Here is a 20,741-nt window from a genome sequence, read left to right on the forward strand (position 1 = left end):
AAGGAAGAAGTGGAGAAGGAAGGCAGGGAGGTTAACCAGTTTAGCCTAACCGGTTTGCTACCCTACACATGGGAGCGTAATGGGGGGATGAAAGATGGGAGGAGAGAGAGAGCACATAACACAGCAAACACATCGTCAGTTACAGTCCGTCACTCTTGCGCGGTACGCGACATCACTGTCACAACCGCTTGTCCAAGCCCGTATTCTTCATAAAGCGAAGTAGTCCCTTCGTCGCCTTCAGCTGCGATGTCTTCTGTCGGCGATATGTGAGAATGGTTGCAACTGACAATGGTCTATTGTCCAGTTACGCTAGAACGGACGCCATGGACTGTCTCTGAACATTATATTCAGGACAGTCGCACAGAATGTGTTCCAGCGTCTCCTCGCAAAGACAGGCATTGCAGAGAGCGTTGTCGGCCATTCCAATGCGAAACGACTAGGATTTCGTGAAGGCCACCCCTAGCCATAAGCGATAAAGCAGGGTGGCCTCACTTCGGCGGAGTCCAGTTGGCATACAGCGATGCATCAATGAGGGCAGGTCGTGTTGATGATTGCTGCGGTTGGTCTGGCTGCTTGGTGTGCACCATAGAGAGAGCGTGATCTCCCGTGCGAGCACTTGAAGTCTGCTGGCTGCGTCGGACCGTGAAAGTGGTATGGCCTCTTCCTGTGTGTCTTCAAGAGCTGTCCGAGCGACTTTATCGGCGTCTTCATTTCCTATGACGCCGCAGTGACTTGGCAGCTACTGAAAGGTCACGTGATGTCCGTTCTCATGTGATGTATGTAGTAGGCATCTAATATCGAGCACGAGCTATTCGAATGGCCCGCGACGCGGAGCTGATAGCACAGATTGTAGGGCTGCCTTTGAGTCACTGAAAATTGACCATTGTCGAGGTGGTTCCCGATTGACGAAACAAAGTGCAGCGCGAAGAGCAGCTAGTTCCCCAGATGTAGATGTTGTTGGGTGGTCAGTCCTAAACCTGATGGTAACACCTCTTGCTGGGACGACCACAGCACCGGACGAACACTCGATGTTTGTGGAACGATCAGTATAAATATGTGCACTGTCCGCGCACCTGTCGTGCAGAAGAAGCAGAGACAGTTGTTTCAGCACAGGCGACGGCAGCTCAGACTTTTTCCCGATTCCTGGTACGCTGAGACGGACTGTGGGGCTGACAAGGCACCAAGGGGGTATCGATGGTTTAGATGCAGCGGTGAAGCCCGAGGGTAGTTTGTCGTTGTACTTGACGATAGTTTTAGAGAATGATGCTTGGTGCCTGTCTGAAGGTAGTGTTGCAAGGTGGTGATAGGGGGCACGTGCAAAATGTCTGATGTGCGTTCTCAGGGCTTCCACCGTGATGTGAGTTTGCATTGGATGGTCCCGAGCAATCGCAATAGTTGCCTCAGTTGACGTGCATCTGGGCAAACCAAGACAAACTCTGAGTGCTTGAGCTTGTGCTGCCTGCAGAACACGAATATTTGTCTTGCAGGTGTTGTTCAGTACAGGTAGACTGTATCTTAAAAAACCGAGAAAGAGAGCTCTGTAGAGTCTCAGCATTGCGTCTACTGACATCCCCCACGTCTTTCCTGTCAATTATTTAAACAACTGGGAGGTTGCTGTCAGGCGCCGTTTCATGTAGGCCACGTACGGGCTCCAACTGAGGTCTCGGTCGATAATTACGCCAAGAAATCTGTGGGTTCTGACATAGGAAATCGTCCGCCCATTATTTGAGATGACATAAGGCGTCATTGGTTTGCGAGTAAATGCCACTAGGGCGCATTTTTCTGGCGATATGCTCAGACCTTGTCCAAACAAGTAGCTCGCTGTCAAAGTAGCCGCTCTTTGAAGCCGTGCACGTATCTGAGGACGTGTGACTGCCGAAGTCCAGACATAGATGTCGTCTGCATATATTGAAATTTTGGTGGTAGTTGGCAAGTGTTCAGCAAGTCCAATAAGCGCGAGGTTGAATAGCGTCGGGCTGAGAGCACCGCCTTGAGGAACGCCCCTGCTGGTATAGCGTCGCGTAGTTGGGCCATCGTCAGTTAACACATAGAATGATATTGCAGATAGGTAACTTGCAAACCACAAAAATACTCGACCACCTAGGCGTCACAAGAGCGTCGAGAATCGCCGCATGTAATACGTTATCGTATGCCCCTTTCACATCTAAGAATGAAGTTGCAGATAAACGTTTACGGGACCTTTCGTGCTGGACATATGAAACGAGATCAACTACATTGTCGATGGAAGAGCGGTCACGTCGGAAACCAGCCATAGAATTCGGATAAATCTTGTAGTATTCAAGGTACCATTCCAGGCGGCCAAGGATCATCCGTTCCATTATCTTTCCTACACAGCTGGCCAACGCTATTGGGCGGTAAGGGGCGAGCTCTAGCGGGGATTTGCCCAGCTTCAAGATTGGAACCAGGCGGCTCACTTTCCATTCGTCAGGAACATTTTCCTCCTGCCATGAGGTGTTGTAGAGACTCAATAGTGCTATCCGTGCGGATTCTCCGAGATAGCACAAGGCTCGGTATGATATACCATCTGGACCCGGAGATAATGTGCGCCTGCAGAGAACTAGTGCCGCCTCGAGCTCCTCCATTGTAAAAGGAAGGTCCATGCGGCAATCACGGGAATGGGGGACGTCATCTCGCGCTGGAGGATCTGGACGTGTCGCTTTGTCTGCCATCCACGCACAAAAGTCTTCTGCGACATCGATGTCCTGCCGCCCTTGGAAAAGCGCGAGCGCCTTGAATGGAAAACGCTGTTCCGGAAGGCAACGCAGACCTTGCACCGCTTTCCATATGTGAGACAGCGGCTGGCGGGGGTCGAGTGTCTGGAAAAACGTTGCCCAACGTTCAGACGCTAATCTATCCATTCGACGCTGATTCTTCTTTTGTATCCTCCTGGCTGCCCTAAGGTCATGGATTGATTTTTTACGCCGATATCGACGTTCCGCCCGGCGACGAAGTGCGCGAAGTCGCTCTAATTCTATGTCGAAGTCGTTTGGCGTGTAAGAGATCGTCAGTATGCGAGTGGCGTTCCGCTAAAGCTGGTTTCGAGCTAAAGCTATCCTCTTAAGAGAAATCTGTTTTGAAAGTTAGATACTGCGCATGTGCAAGAAGCGTAACTCCAAGTGTTCATCACCTCCTGTGGGAGTGCGAACGACCAAAGATACCCCACTTTTCCAGACACTCGACCCCCGCCAGCCGCTGTCTCACATATGGAAAGCGGTGCAAGGTCTGCGTTGCCTTCCGGAACAGCGTTTTCCATTCAAGGCGCTCGCGCTTTTCCAAGGGCGGCAGGACATCGATGTCGCAGAAGACTTTTGTGCGTGGATGGCAGACCAAGCGACACGTCCAGATCCTCCAGCGCGAGATGACGTCCCCCATTCCCGTGATTGCCGCATGGACCTTCCTTTTACAATGGAGGAGCTCGAGGCGGCACTAGTTCTCTGCAGGCGCACATTATCTCCGGGTCCAGATGGTATATCATACCAGCCTAAATGGGTCACGTCGTTCGAGCACTGGGCCCGGCCATTGACTAACGTTATTTATTTATTTATTTATTTATTTATTTATTTATTATGCTCTCAAGGCCCGGGGGCATTACAGAGAGGAGTGGTGGTTATTACAAATAAATTCGTTGACAATATTCTTGAAATTAGTGGCGCTAGAAATGGCAGTGATGGAGGCAGGGAGGTTGTTCCAGTCATTCATCGTTTGTGGTAAAAAGGAATCAAAATAAACGTTGGTGCGACAAGTGGGAACTTCAACCTTAAAACGATGATCCGTGCGCGACGATATGTATGATGGCGGGGAAATTAGTTCATCCTTAAGTGTTCCGTTAATGTAATAAACCTTATGAAAGAGACACAGGCAAAAGTATTTGCAACGTAAATCTGGGTTAGGCTAACCAAGCGTCAGTTTCATTGACGAGACACTTGCATGACGAGAATAGTTAGAAATAATAAAACGAGCAGCGCGGTTTTGAATGAATTCTATGGTATATTTTAGCTTTAGAGTAGAAGGGTCGAAAATGGAGCATGCATATTCAAGTTTACGCCTCACTAAGGATTTGTGCAGAAGTAACTTGACAGCTACAGTTGCCGACGAAAAATTACGCCGTAAAAACCCAAGCATGCGATTAGCTTTACTGTAAATGTAATTTACAGGTAAGATTGTGTATAATGTGGACACCAAGATATTTGTATGATGAAACATTTTCTACAGGTATGTTGTTAATATTGTACGTAGGAAGGGTGGTATTTCTGACAGCGGGGGATACACGCATCGCCTTACATTTATTAGAATTGAGCTTCATTTGTGATTTAGGACACCATGATCTTACTATGCCAATGTCTGATTGAAGAGTATCGCAGTCGCCAGGGTTACAAATGACACGATAGAGAACACAGTCGTCGGCGAATAACTTGATTGATGATTTAATTTGACGTGGGAGGTCATTATTATACATTAAAAATAATAATGTTAGAAACTTTCAACTCACTGTGGAGCGGAGCGTGTGAAACTTTCATATTGAGTGCCACTTATCCAGGTCTCCCGTAGCCTTACTCACCTCTCCAAACAGGCCTCGATCCGCACTGGATCCTCGATCCAGTTTTATATTATAACTATGCGCCCATTCTGATTGGCAGCTTATTGAAGTAGTTTTAAGCTTCGAGCAGCATTCGTCCGTACAGAACGCAAACGGCCCAAACAAATAGATATATAATGTGAAGAGAAGAAGGCAAGCAGATTAACTGGGAAAGCTTCCTGCTGATTACCCAGCAGGAAAAGAAGGAGGCAGAAAAATGGGGGAGAAAGAGACAGAGAGAGGGAGAAGTTTCCCTGAACATACGTGAGAACAAGGAAAGTTTCATACGGTCACCAGCGACAACATACGCCAGTTGATCTTAAATACCGTAGTGCGTTCAGAGCATTATGTGCCAACAAACAGCAAGGTATGTTTTCTGCAGTCTTGTTTGCAGTTAAAGGCCTATCGTCCGATTCTCGTAAGCCTAGGAGAGTTATTGTCGTGGTTGCGTTTACAAAAGCCTAACCCGCCATCATTGGATGCTATGTATGATGTTTGCCGAGGGAAGAATGGTGATGAGAGATGTATAGTATGGTAAGAAAAACTTTATTCAGGTCCTACGACAGATGTATGCACAGAAATATACGACACGTATCAAGCAACATTTAGGATTTATGTACCCTATGGGTAACAATCGGACATACCCATTCTTGAGGATTGTGCAAGAACTGGCACATTCCAGTGGCACATAGCAAATGGCTAGATCGAAGAAAATAAAGTTAATCAGAGAATCAACCAATGATAAGTCGCCATTCTATTAACTGATCGGTCTGCTTTCGACATATCTGTGAGCCAACATTATACATCCATGCGCTAATTTTAATTATATTCGGACATACCCTTTCTGAGGATCGGCCAAGAACGGGAACACACCCAGTGGCACTTACTGAGGATATCTGCTTCGAGGTTTTGCTCCTTCTGAAATATTTTTTGTCACTTTTGTCTTCACCACAGCAACGTCACAACCAGTTCTGAATGGCTGATAGTACAACTACTAAATGTCTCGGTGTGCGTAGTCTGACCGCAATCAGTGTGCGCGCGTGTACAATTAAAGAACGCATACCTTGGCCCCATTGACAGTGGCCCCTTTACACTTTTGATTTGCTTCGCCGCATTACAGGTGTCCAGTAGCGATGCTGACTCAAGAGAACCGGCCAATATCCAACGTATAATAAAGTGAAGCTTTCCTTGCCTTTTCCTTCAACTTTCCCACTGCTGCTGCTGCTGTGGCTGCTGTTGTCCGGCACACCACGTCGGGGGGTGGTTCAGAGCGTCTATATACAGGGAAGTAGCGTGGCAGAGAAGAAAAGAGAGACGAGGAACGCGTTTGGACCGCACCCTGTCGAATGTGCACAGGCCTCTGGAGCACCCGGGTCCTCGCCCCATTAGCCTCTTGACAGCTGTAATTATCCGTGAGCCCCCAGAAGCGCTTACCTTTATACCAACGGGCAATTCCAGAGGAAAGCTAGATGGGATGGTATACAGGAGAAGCTGCAGCGGTGACGTAGAGGTAGAGCATCGACCTCGCGTGCAAGAGGACCGTGGTTCGAATCTCGGTGCCGCGCAATTTTCCACCGGATTAAAAATAATCCGCGTGTTGATGAAATTGCATAAACAAGGCCTGGAGTGCGGCCTGATCCCGGAGACCAGAACCGGTAACCCACTCCCTCACCAGAGCAGGGTTGGCCACCCTGGGGCAGTACTCGGCCACAACCTCCTAAATGAATACAATAACAGGAGGGAGAGAGGAGTTCAAGATGGGTAGAACCGACGCAGTCGCAAAACGAGTGAATAACAGCCTTGCCACTCTTCGCTCGCAGTTACCATACAAATGCAAGGGGAAGAGGGATAGGTAAAATGTGACGTGAGAAGGCAAGGAAAAGCTAGATAAACTTATGTTCAAGGTATGGTGCGTTTCTGCTATTTCTGAAAAATAAAACCGTGTAGATATGTCTAGCGGACAACTTAGGCAGGGTGTGCAGAAGCAAAGCCGCATTAATTAAAGCGCACTGCAGCGCCTAGGCGACACAACGAAAGCGGTCGCACGTCAATTCAACACTTTTGTGCCCGCCCCGATAGCTTTGAAGCTATCGCATTGCTCGAGGTCACGGATTTGACCGAGAGAGCCGCATTTTGATGGGGGCGAAATAAAAAACGCTCACGAACTTTGATTTAGGGTCACGTTAAAGAACACCACGGTGCCAAAATTAAACCCGAGTGCGCCACTGCGGCCTGCGTCATAATCCTATTGTAATTTTGGCACGTATAGCCACATAATCGAATTTTAATGCTTCATCCATGATGTCATGTACCATGTGAGGCAATGACAATGCTCAACCCTCTGAGAGGTTATGAAATATGGCGCACAAGGATGCCTCAAGCAAATACCTCTCCCTTTGTGTTTGTGTACTACGGAGACAAACAGTAGTGGTGTACTCAATTTAACGTTTAACATCAACTCGCCACTCTCATGTTGGACAAAACGTTGAAGAAATTAAACATTCGCTCTCAGCATCACCGCTAATTATCGTCAATCAAACTAAACAGCACAGAAATCTTCGCTTAGATTTCCACAATTCGTGGGATCTGCAGAATTTTTAGACCTTTCGCTCATGAGCACTGCTCAACGCATGTCTCGATATGAAGCAAACTGAGTTATGCAAGAGGACCGCGGTTCGAATCCCGGTGCCGCGCAATTTTCCACCGGATTAAAAAAAAGCCTAAACACAGCCTAAACAGAAATGGAATGTACTTAAATTTGACTGCGGCTCGCTACCGGGCGCATAATGACAGTTACTATGCGTTTGTGCTGCCAGATGCGTTTTTTTTTCGCGGTAGAGCTGAGGCAGTTTTACAGCGAACTTGTGCATGACTAGCAGGAGGAGGAGGAAATAACTTTATTGCGTGCCCTGCGAGTTGGTGGGGAAGGCTAAAAACCCCGCCTAGGTGACGGCCAGGAGTTCGTGGGTCCTGACGGCATCCTCGGCCCGCTGGACGGCGCAAAGTTGACCCTAGAGGGTGGGGCTTCACAGCGCGGCTTCACAGCGCGTGCGAAGGCTGCTGCTAGAAGCCGCGTTCTCTTTATTGTTATATATCCCTCGGCATTCCCAGAATATATGCTCCAATGTGGCTCTGGATTCACATGTGTTGCATTTGTCCGTTGGATATATATCCGGATATATGATGTGCGAGAGCGCAAAATACGTCCTAGTTAGTAACTGCCGCCATGCGACAGACTGCTTTTTTGTCAATTTTGCGTGAGGTCACGGGAATATGCGCCTCCGTAAGCTGTAGTGTTTAGTGATGTCATTATCTGTGGTCATTCTGCCCTCCCATACCCACTCATTTAAGGCACCGTCACATCCGGAGGGCGTCGGGTTCTAGAAAAAATTTCGTGCCTCTATCAAGCCGTGTAGATCGAGAATTTCTCCCCATACCTGGGCCGACCCTGAAGATAGTACAATACCGGGCCGACCTGCGGCGGAGGTGAAGCAGGCTTTAAGCACTGCACCAACTTGCAAAAAATACGCTTAATACTTTCTGTCTAAATACAACCCGTATCAGTTATTAAGCTGACAAGAACAAATAATACACTTTGACCCACGTCGGCCGTGTCTACGTTCGCACTGCCCTTTCTTTGTCGGCATTCCAAGTGCTAGCGTATCTCCTTTCCTTTGCTTCCACTGTCTCGAGTTGGCGGTCCCGTAAGCGTGCTGCCCGCCAGGACTGCGAATCGGAAAGAAATACAAACCGTTCATGTGGCCCCGATTCCGCAAACATCGAACGTTTAACCGGAGCAACGGCCAGGTTTCAGAGGGAGTTTTTGGGAAACCAGTTTTGTGTGGCCTGTGTTCTGTGTGACCGCTTATGGTTCTCTAGTGACCTCACGACCATTACTGCACTGCGGGATGTCTACCAACGCACGATCGTCTTGGCTACGGTGAATCGGTGTGTGCGTTTGGAGTGCGGTGAGGTGCGTGTCTGTTCTACGTGTCGGGATTCATTAGTAAATGGTGTCAGGGCGCATTTTGCAACAATACATGGGTATGCATGCCCCCCGGTGCCTCATCATCTTCCGAGGCTCAACATGGTGGAGGAGTTACTAGTCGCGCCTCGCCTTCCACTTTTGGGCATACGGCGTTTGACGCACGGCAATGGACAGTTCGCCATTAAGGGGCCCACATATACAGTTTGGGTGGTCATCCACCTTCACAGAGTGGAATAGCACTGAATTTTTCGGGAGATTTCTGGCCATCTTCGTACAATCTGAACCGGCCATTGGTCAAAATTCGGGAGTCTTTTGGACAAATCGCTAGAGGTGACAGGTATGCAGTTGCCTGATACATGCCGCGCCTCTAAGACAGTTATCATAGTATGTGTACACATAGTGTGTTACTTCCAGAAAGTGTGCGGCGCAAAAACTGTGCGCCCATTCTTTACTGACATGTTTTTTAAGAAAATATCATTAGGTCGCACTTATGCTGGTATTTGTGGTGAAAAAGCAACGTATTATAAGAGAATGAGAGCCCGTCTTAAATCGTAATTTTTGCGTAATGTTAACAGCAAAGGGTGGGAACGGGCTAGTTGGCGATCCATGCAGTTTCAACAGCGCCGAAGCAGAGGGACAGCGGTTGTGTTCATTTTTCTGTCCGTCCTTCGTCTGCGCTGATGAAACATCTTAGCAGTAGCAGGAAAGCCATGTATGGTGCAGGTAGTGTATGCTACAGTTTTGTATTAATGCATACATTTTTTCTTCATTCATTCACTCACTGGCTACGGCCGACGGACTGACCAATCATAGATGAATGACTTATTTGTGTGGAGTTCAAAATTTTACATCCGAGAGAAAGGGGGGAGAGCAGGCAGGTTAATCAGATGGGTGTTTTTGGTTTGCTGCCCTGCACTGGGGTGAGGGAAAGTGGGTTTAAAGGAAGGTAGAAAGAGAGAGATAAATATAAAAAAAGAAGAAAAACAAGAGCATCAATAAAAGGAAAAAGAAAGACAAGGAAAGGCATTCTTATTACAGGCACTAATAAAGGCCGATGAATCGAAAAAAGCACACTAAGGCTCCTACGGTCGTCTGCCTTCATGATGGGCAGGGCATCGAACCGGAGGTCAACCGAAAACCGAGGACCGGGAAAAGTCTCTGTTTTTGCTTGAACCTGAACTGAACAAGAACGTTCCATTTTTTTTAAGTCCAGAGCGAAACCTAAAAGAAGAAAATACGGTTCTTGGCTCTTGTCAGCCACCTTCTCTGGGGCTTTTCATTCATGCATTGCCTGCCCTTGTGGCTAGACTATGCTACCTTAATTGCAAACCCACATGCGCTTCCCATGAGTCTAAAAGTGGCAGTACCGTTAGTGCGGCTTTAAACATGTCGCGCCATGAGGCAGCTGATATGTTAAATATACTAGTGAACAGTCGAAATTAATGACCATAAAACAGCTCGGCATTAATAACCACTTCTGGATGGGCCATCTCTTTTGATCATACTAGTCCCCGCAGGGGCGTCTGCGTCAGTAGGCGTTTGGTGTGTTGCGACACCACGTACCCGAGCACACGAGGGTTGGACCCTCCCGCGTGTAGCCGTGCGCGGCTTAGCCGTGTCTGGGGAAAAGGGGATCCTGGGGGTTGAGCCGAAGCTGGGTGTTTGGACCTTTAAGGCCCCCCGGCGGAGGCAACACACCTCTTCGGCCTCGGCTTCACATAGACGGCACCCCCGGACTGACCCACCCGGGGGAAATCGGCAGTCGCCTTTTCCTGTCCCCCTCTCCAATCTTCGTCTTTCTCTCTCGCCTTTACATCTTTCCTGTCTTCTCATCACTTCTCCTCACTTCCTAGTTTCCCGGCGGCAAGGGTTAACCTTGTGTAGCTAGCCAGCCTTGGTTATGCTGTATTTGGTTATAGCAGCGATGTACGGCTGGCGTTGGCAGGGTTTCTCTAGCAGAAAGTCCTGTCACGTCCCCCTGTTGGGCTCCATGGTGGGTGGTCGGCATCGCGGCCGAAAACCCAACTATACTCATGGAAAACGCTTTTCCTAAACTCCCTGATCGCCCTCAGAAACGAGGGCGGACCGAAGATATCTTCCAGTTTTTCGGACGCCAAGTCCAGAATTTTCCTCGTTTTCATGTAATACACGCAGAAAAACCAGCTAAACAAGTGCGAACAATCTCCCCGTTCCTTGTAACTAAGTCTCTTACCGAACTTTTTGGTCCAGGATATAAGGTGTCGAGGATGGCTAGCGGTGACCTCCTCCTGGAGCTCCGCGATCAAAAGCAATTTGAGAAACTGCCTCAGCTAGTATCATTTGGGGACACCCAAGCAACAGTAACCCCGCACCGTACCATGAACACCACCCGCGGCGTTGTCTCGGATGATGACATGCTAGAGCTCACTGAAGCTGAACTCTTGGAGGGCTTCAGTGAACAGAATGTCATAAATGTTAAGCGAATTAAGATCAGGCGAGACGGTAAAGAGATCAATACGAAACACCTGATACTCACTTTCGGTTCAAGTGTCCTCCCCGAGTCCATCGAGGCCGGTTACATCAAACTTCGTGTTAGGCCATACGTGCCCAATCCTCTCAGATGCTTTAAGTGCCAAAGGTTCGGCCACAGTTCACAGAACTGTCGAGGCCGGCTGACATGTGCCAAGTGCAGTAACAAAGAACATTCCTCCGAAACGTGCCAGAACACTCCACATTGTGTCAACTGTGAGGGCGAGCATGCCGCATACTCGCGGTCCTGCCCGTCCTGGAAAAGAGAAAAAGAGATTGTCACAATCAAAGTTAAAGAAAATATCACTTTCAAAGAGGCACGTAGGCGGGTGTCATACCTGTCTAAGAGCAGCTTTGCCGATGTGGCGCGTAAGGGGGCAGCGTCACAACGGCCTCCGGCGGCTGTCCGACCCACAGGCAGTGAGTCGGCAGTTACGCCATCTGCCCCCGCGGCGGTTGCAGCTAGCGCTGCTCCGTCAACCGAGGAGAAGGGACCATCCACCCCGAAGGTGGGTGCAGCCGAGGCTGCCCCAACCTCCGAGGCCCCTTCCAGCGCTGGCAACGGCCAGCGCAGCCAAATCCCTCAGGGAGCCCCATCGACCTCCGGGCTGGTGGGCGCAGGGGTGTTGCCCTCCAAGGCGGGACTCCCTCTGAAAACCTCTCGCTCGCAAGAGCGCTTGTCCGGCGCCTCACACGAGGCAATGGACACTACACCTGTCCCCAAGGCGCACCAAACGCCTAAGGAGCGTCGAGAATCGCTCGAACGCTTCAGAAAGAACAAAACACCTATTACAGGGCCTCGAAAGGGCTCTGCAATATAAGGCATCCACTCCGTTTCCGTAAACACAGCACCAATTTACCTTAAACATGGATACACAAATAATTCAATGGAACATCAGAGGTCTCCTTAGAAACCTTGATGATTTGCAAGAACTCATCCACAAACATAATCCGAAAGTGCTGTGTTTACAGGAAACACACTTAAAATCTAAATACACAAACTTTCTCCGTACTTATGTTACGTTTCGCAAAGATCGCGATGATGCCGTCGCATCATCGGGTGGTGTCGCGATTCTTACTCATAGAAGTATTGCGTGTCAACCTTTACAGCTACAAACGCCCCTTGAAGCAGTGGCGGTTCGAGTTGTCCTACTAAATAAACTCATCACCATTTGCTCCCTTTACATACCCCCGCATTACCAACTGAACAAACATGAATTTCACTCCTTGATCGATCAATTGCCAGAACCTTATGCTATTCTTGGCGATTTCAATGCGCACAGCTCCCTGTGGGGCGACTCTCGTATAGATGCGCGAGGTCGCCTTGTTGAACAGTTCCTTTTTTCTTCTGGAGCGTGCCTTCTCAATAAGAAAGAACCCACATATTACTCTCTTGCAAACCGATCCTTTTCGTCAATAGATCTTAGTATAGTCTCCCCGTCTGTACTGCCTGAACTTGAATGGGAAGTTACGACCAATCCTTACGGGAGCGACCACTTCCCTATACTGCTAAGATCATATAAAGAAAACGAATATCCACCATACGCTCCTAGGTGGAAGATTGAGACAGCTGATTGGGATAAATTTCGATCTCTAACTAGTATCTCATGGGCTGACCTGTCTTCGTTAGGAATAGACGCTGCAGTCGAGTTTTTTACAGCATTCATAATAGATGTCGCATTTAAATGCATATCAGAAGTAAAAGGCTTGGCCTGCAAACGGCGTGTCCCATGGTGGAACGACGATTGCAGGATCGCTCGTAAAAAACAGAACAGGGCGTGGGGGTTGCTACGCGCTTCTCCCACTGCAGAGAATCTAGTCAACTTTAAAAAAGTAAAATCCGAAGGCAGGCGAACCCGCCGACAGGCCAGACGAGAAAGTTGGCAGAAATTTCTATCGAGTATTAACTCGTTCAGAGATGAGGCGAAAGCCTGGGACAGGGTCAATAGGATAAGAGGGCGACAAGCACATGCACTCCCTTTGGTAAACACAGAAGGCGATACCCTACAAGATCAGGCAGACTCACTTGGGGAATATTTTGAGAGCGTGTCAAGTGCAACAAATTATACAAAATCCTTTCTCAAATACAAACAAACAGAAGAACGTAAGCCATTAACAAGAAAAGGTCGAGAGAATGAGCCTTACAACCATCCTTTTAGTATTGCTGAATTGAGAGCTGCCTTGAGCGCATGCAAGAGCTCCGCACCAGGATCGGATCGAATTATGTATGAAATGCTCAAAAATTTACACACGGATACGCAAGTTACACTACTCACACTTTTCAACACCATCTGGGATGCAGGGTACCTTCCAATCGCGTGGAAGGAAGCCATTGTGGTCCCTGTTTTGAAACAAGGAAAAGACCCTTCCTCAGTGGCAAGTTACCGCCCAATAGCCCTCACAAGTTGCATTTGTAAGGTGTTTGAAAAAATGATAAATCGGCGACTCATCTTTTTCCTTGAACAGAGCAAAATGCTTGATCCTTATCAGTGCGGCTTCCGAGAAGGGCGCTCAACAACTGACCATCTTGTACGTGTAGAAGCAAATATCCGGGACGCATTTGTACACAAGCAGTTTTTCTTATCCATATTCCTCGACATGGAGAAGGCCTATGACACAACGTGGCGCTATGGCATCTTAAGAGACTTGTCAGAAATGGGCATTCATGGCAATATGCTAAACATAATAACAAACTACTTGTCTGATCGTACATTCCGGGTTAAAGTCGGCAATGTACTGTCACGTCCTTTCATACAAGAAACTGGTGTACCCCAGGGAGGCGTGCTTAGCTGCACGCTCTTTATCGTGAAGATGAACACGCTTCGTGCTTCACTACCACCCGCCATCTTTTACTCTGTTTACGTGGACGACATTCAAATAGCTTTCAAATCTTGTAACCTCGCAGTCTGCGAGAGACAGGTACAGCATGGCCTGAACAAAGTGTCAATGTGGGCAGACAGGAATGGATTTAAGATCAATCCTAACAAAAGCTCTTGTGTTCTTTTTACAAGAAAGAGAGGACTTATCCCAGATCCTTGCATAGAACTGCATGGACAACAGATACCTGTTAACAAAGAACACAAATTTCTAGGTGTCATACTTGACTATAGACTCACTTTCGTCCCCTACATTAAACATCTTAAAGAAAAATGTCTGAAAACAATGAACCTAATCAAACTTCTATCCCATACTTCGTGGGGTAGTGACAGGCAGTGCTTAATTAATCTCTATAAGAGCCTGATTCGTTCACGATTAGATTATGGTGCCGTGATCTATCATTCTGCCGCTCCAAGTGCGCTAAAGATGCTAGACCCTGTTCACCATCTAGGTATCCGTTTAGCCACAGGAGCTTTCAGAACGAGTCCCATACAAAGTTTATATGCAGAATCGAATGAATGGTCACTTCATATCCAGAGAACGTACATCAGCCAAACATATTTTCTGAAAGTCCACTCAAATCCTGAACATCCCTGTTTTAAAACCGTTAATGACATGACATATGCTACACTCTTTCGCAATCGTCCCTCCGTAATACAGCCTTTCTCGCTGCGTGTGAGGGAGCTTAGTGATCAAATGCACGTCCCACTCCTCGAGCTCCGCCTAATGCATCCAGTCAAGCTGCTACCTCCTTGGGAGTGGCAGCTCATACAATGCGATATATCTTTTGTGCAAGTCACAAAGCATGCTCCAGATATCGAAATCCAAATGCATTTCCGGGAACTCCAGCACAAATACTCCTGCACGGAGTTCTACACAGACGCATCAAAGTCACACGACGGGGTATCCTATGCAGCCGTCGGTCCATCCTTCTCGGAATCCGACGTACTGCACCCGGAAACTAGTATCTTTACGGCTGAGGCTTATGCACTGCTGTCGGCCGTAAAGCATATAAATAAATCACAACACCAGAAATCAGTTATATATACGGACTCCCTCAGTGTTGTGAAGGCCTTGATGTCTTTCTGTAACCACAAAAATCCAGTATTTATTGAACTCTACTCCGCACTGTGTAAAGCATATATATCGAACCAACATGTGATTATATGCTGGGTGCCTGGACATAGGGGCATTGAGGGAAACGTACTAGCGGACCAGATGGCCACATCAATCTCATTGCATGCAGTTAACTCTACTGCTTCGGTCCCTGTCACAGACCTGAAGCCTTTCTTAAGAAGGAAACTACGAAACCACTGGCAACGCATGTGGGACGAAGAAATAAATAATAAACTGCATGTAATAAAGCCACAATTAGGTTTCTGGCCTCCTGTAACAAAATCCCGCCGGACAGATGTCCTATTCTGCCGTCTAAGAATAGGACACACTTTTGGCACACATAACTTTTTACTCACGGGAAACGAGCCTCCAACCTGTGGTAGATGCGGGGAAAGGCTGACCGTCCTCCACGTCCTACTGGAGTGTCGGGAAGCCGAATCCGAAAGAAAAAAACATTTTCTCTTAGCATACCGCCACCACATCCCCCTTCATCCTGTTATGTTACTAGGTCCAGAACCACTCTTTGACACCAGCGCCGTCCTAGGTTTTTTGAAAGATGTTGTGTTGCATGTTATTAACCCCACACGTTCGTAGCGCTTCCTCTCTCCAGAGGATGCCGCTGCGACAATTATTTTGAATAGCACATGCCTCTAGGCCCTTGTGGTTCAAGGGCTCGGGTGAGGCAGTAGTGCTGTAACCAATTTAACATCTCGCATATTTCAAACAATGCATCATTCTTTTACGATGGATTTTAATGTTCATAGTCATCGCCATAATTTTATAGAACGTAGATTTTACGCACTTTACAGCGACTATTTTTAGGCCACTTTACAGCCAAATCACATCTTTCATAATACATCGTTAACGCTACCACTTGTCATGGCGCTCTTTGGCCAAACCTGGCCCTTGCGCCACAAAATAACACACATCATCATCATCATCATACTAGTATGTTAATTGTAGTAAATACGAGGGAAATGACGTATTGCTTGACCGGATCAAGCTCGCTCTACCTTCTATCCCTGGTTGTTGTTGAAAATGTTTATGCATAATAAACGAGTGAGACCTCCTATCTTGGTATGCCTTAACCGTCTCGGAAGGAAAGTAACAGAGGACTGCAACTAGGAGAAGGCAGGTTGAATTGCGCGGACGAATACGTCTTTCAGTAGCACTCCAGGAGAGGGTCCAGGACTTTTTTTCTGTGCTGAGGCTCTCTTCGCGGCCTTGTCTATTACTGAAAACTTGCGGGATGGAAGGCAGCGGGTAGCATGACTAAGATGTTCGCTCTAATGAATATCTAAAACACATATCTGCTTATGCAAAAAGGCATCCCTATCAACCGCTCCGTCAGTTTTCGTATTTTTTATATTTGGCTTCCATCATTTCTGCAGCAGGTGCGTATCTGACACGCGATGCTCCATCTCATATATAAAGCAATTTACACCAATAAATTAGTGCCATCACCTCAATCACCTCATTTGCTTTACGTAATAAAACAATAAGTCTCATCCTAAGGAGCGAAATCCTCTAATTAATACGAATGGTTCAGAAACGTCTAATTGGTAAACGAATTTGATTTGAATAGATTTTATTGATAGGAAAGACAGAGAAGTCGACCTGGAGCTAGTGCACTCTAGTCTTCTACTCTGCACTGGGGAAGAGGGAAGGGAAGTGAAAGTACTGGGATGGATGATGATGATAAGAGAAGTGGTAAGTGCTTATGTACATGAGACAGTTGTCTTGCTAGAGCCGCTCGTCGAGCGTGGTGTCCTGCAGAAACTTCAACAATACTTAATGAATGATAAAATGTATGAAGAGTCCGTTTGGAAAAAACAAGAGGCTCATTTACAATATATGATGTATACCCGTTGTCCTGGTTGCAGCTGAACATCGAGTGAACTGAGGAACTCTTAGAGGAAAATAAACTACTTTCAGTTATCTATCTTAGCAGGACAGTAACACTAACGAAAAAAGGAAACAGCACTTCCCTAGATGCACGTGGAGCGCTGTGTTCGTTGAAGGATACAAGTGTGCTACCGAGCACTGCAGGATACGAACATATGATGGGGCTTACAAAATAATAAATTGTTTTCCTTATATCGAGACGAGAAACTAGTATATGAGCTGCCTAACACGGAAGCTTCTTGAACGACAGAAAATTATTGAGTAGGCGTTATCTGTCCCATTCCTTCGCTCGGAAACGGGTGCCTCTGCAAACGACCGCGGCTCTCCTACCGCAGAATCACACGGAAACCTTGTCACTTCAATCGATCTGCCTCCCCTAAAATTCGAATAATTGTTCTTATCTCTTATATTCAAACGGAAGCAAGTAATCGACAATTTCCAATATTGAATTCTCGAATTGAATGGAAAAGGTTATTCAATGCGTATTTGAAATTTTGAATTTTCGCACACCCTTATATAATAACTGTAATTACTGCCTCATATATATCACTAAAATACACAAGCCTCCTTAAAATTTTCACCGGTTTATTTGATTTTCTTAAATTTTCATGTTCGAGTTCTCCATTCTTGGCCCATTGTATTGGCCCATTCTTGGCCATTGCATCAGAATGCATATGTGTCACTTTGGATCAAGGGGTGAAGAATGCTTAAATATATTGGTATACGTGTTCCGTACTTCTCCGTCATGATACCTCCTATCACCACTCCGCGACTTTAAACAGAATAATGCGCATCGCCTTTAGTTGCATAGCATTTATTAAACCCATTCACTAAGGCTTCGCTTCATGTAGATTGCAACATTTGCGTTGGAACTACACAAGGGCACGCATACCTTTTTAAAAATCTTTTCGTGCGTTTACTTAAGGAGCGACGTTTAGTTTCCGTGCCAAATAAGTTTATGCTGTATTTCTGTAGCTATTCCTCAGTTATTAAAATGAGCATGAACCGTAACAATGCCTAAAGTTGGGCAAGTTGGTTTACGTTCATTGTGAAAAGCAACGCGACACTGAACACGGATGGACGGAAGAAAAACAAGAGCAAGCGCTTGTAAACAAACTGGCTTTACTTTCAGCCTTGTTACAGTTATTTATTACTGCAATGAGCTCTTTTTGCGTGTTCCAAGAAAACACCGCTTGTCCTTGAGTTTTTTTTTGTCCGTCTATGTTCAACATCGTACCACCTTTTACAATGAACATGAACAGGTTCGAACCGGTTGGAACCGTTACTTTTTAAACGGAATCGAATTTGAAGTGAACCGTTTTTGCTGAACCAAAAGAAATACGGACTAACAACAAAATTCGGTTCGACTCTTTCATTTGATGAGTCCCGTCGACACTGTAGAAATTTGCCTTCCGAGAGAGGCCGGTCATCAAACTCGTCCTTTTGCATTTCGTATCCATGCGCCCCCCGCTCTTGATCCATGTAACTATGTGAAAGTGTTTTCGCCTTATATTTGCTTTTTATTTTAGCTTCTTAGTTTGTTTGCATTTCTCCCATGTTTCCCCTTTTTTTTTTGTTCACCACGTGAAGCAAGTAAAGTTGTTATACCGTGTGTTTCAGCCAACACTTCGAAATTTTTTATAATTGCCTGTGGCATATAGCACAATTATAGTCGATGAGCTGGTCTGCTAGAATAGGCGGACATTACCTGCACAATAATGTACTAATTAACAAAGATTCACTAATTACGTTTCTAACTAATTATGTTATGACACGTATGGCTATTTACAAATTCTAGCCGCGGTGTTCGCGAGGCGGATCGACATTGAACGAATGCTCAGAATGACACCAGTTTTGAGATATTAATTCCCGAACAATACCGAGAAATTCGTTGGCGCTCCACTTACTTTTGTTCTTCAATGTATAACACGACGTTTTACTAAGAAAGTAAGTGCAACGATAGTGCATTTTTACCGCAAGTTTGACGGCGCATATACGTAAATAGTGTCATCCACACAATTATCTTAAAGTCGATATGCCTTGCAATATCACCCGCTAGAATTTGTAAATTCCGATATGTGCTACAAAGAAATTAGTTAAAAACTTTAGTATTGTTTTTTCGTTAATTACTCGATTATGTGGTTCATTCTTTTTTCCAAGTAATGCTCGCTTCTTCGAGTAGACCAGCTCATGGACTAGAACTGTGCTATTGGCCACAGGAAATTTTCAAAAAAAAATTTGAAAGTGTTCGCTGAAACAGCGTTCATACGGTTTTTTTTTTTTCGTTTGAATAAACTGTAGTGGAGGGCCGGCGCACTGTCTCGTTGTTTCTTCTGTTTGTCTTCTTTTTCGACACTGTTTTATCCTGTCACCAAAACAACTCGCCCAGCTGTCTACTTTTGCAACTCGTACAGCACGACGGAGAGTGATGGCGTCCGTACAAGCGACTGCTGGCAGTGGCACAAAATATGGCGTATGGTTTCTTCGTCGCACCAATGTGACGAGCTGCGGTGTTGGCCATCGCTATGCGGACCCTATAGGCACTGATTAACGCTAACCCGAATAGTCTGCACAAAAAGGTCGCGTCTCTTGGAGGTCCTCTGGATTCACATCTTAGACACCTGAGTTTTTGTTACTTGAGATAAATTTATTATTTTACTGTTGCGTCTTTAAGAGTCGTCCGCTTCATGTTAGTTGCAGCAAATTAAAACAGATTCTAAATGGAATAAATACAGAAAGAGAAGAGAGAGATAAGTGATAAGAGAAAGGCAGATTTTAAGCAAGCCGAGTCCGGGAGAGAGCGATAAACGGGACAGGAAAGGCAGGGACGTTAACCAGAAAATATTCTAGTTTGCTACCCTACACTGGGGGAAGGGTAAGGGGAAATGAAAGCCGGAAAGACGAGTCCCGTTGTCCACCCTGTGCTGGGGGATGACACAAAAGAAGAAGAAAAAAAAGACGCATAGAGTTGTCTGCTTTTATCTTTGCTCCTCTGCAGTTTGTTATCCTGACTGTTTTTTAACGCTTTCCTAGCATCACTCCTGCAGTTTGGCTTCTGTATTTTTCTAACCTCTATCGACTTGATGATGATGATTATGGCAACCTTATTGTTCCACCAGATAAGAAGGCCACCTACTCCCCGTCCCCGGCATACAGGCCTAGGCAACGGGGCTGGGACCTCCGCGATTAGAAGCAAGCAGAGAGGTCTTGAAGATCGCGGCTTCTTCCGCCAAGCGGATGCCTTGTTGCTGTGGAGTTGAGTCCTCGCTTCGCAGCAGGGCTTCCCAGGCCTCTCTACAATTTATATTTGCTTTAGCTCCTGCGGAGCTAGCGCATTTCCAGATTATGTGATCGAGGGTCCCTCTCACCCCACAGTGCTTGCACTTGCCGTTTTGTCTATCGTCTATCTGAGCATGATATACCCAGACTGGTTCAGGAAGTTCTCAGCTTGCAGGCGCCGCCATGCGACTGCCTCCGTAATGTTTATACTTTTATCCAGTGGTGGCACCAATCTTCGGCGTAACCGATAATTTTCGACAATCTTGCGTATAATTTTGCAGACGCTCGTCAATTTTCCGGGAGTCGGGCGGCTACCCAGCTACCCGGAAGTACACGGCTCGGGCTAACACGTGAGCCGCTCGCTGCCAGGAACGGACGTGTGTGCGGGGGTCCAAATTAGGCAAATTTTTCTGTTTAGCTGTCTACTGGCCAGAACTCTTGCCCCTTCCGGTGAGATTCTACCCTTTCCAA

At 46.6% G+C, this 20,741-nt stretch overlaps 1 non-coding gene across 1 annotated transcript; it reads right to left on the bottom strand.

Moving 5' to 3' along the window:
• Positions 1–8,029: 8,029 nt before the first annotated feature.
• LOC142567863 (U2 spliceosomal RNA) lies at positions 8,030–8,212 on the bottom strand. Its single transcript, XR_012825273.1, has one exon. It is a non-coding gene; the product is annotated as a U2 spliceosomal RNA (small nuclear RNA).
• Between the last annotated feature and the right edge of the window lie 12,529 nt (positions 8,213–20,741).

This window comes from Dermacentor variabilis, chromosome 1, assembly GCF_050947875.1.
Source record: "Dermacentor variabilis isolate Ectoservices chromosome 1, ASM5094787v1, whole genome shotgun sequence".
Taxonomy (NCBI): domain Eukaryota; kingdom Metazoa; phylum Arthropoda; class Arachnida; order Ixodida; family Ixodidae; genus Dermacentor; species Dermacentor variabilis.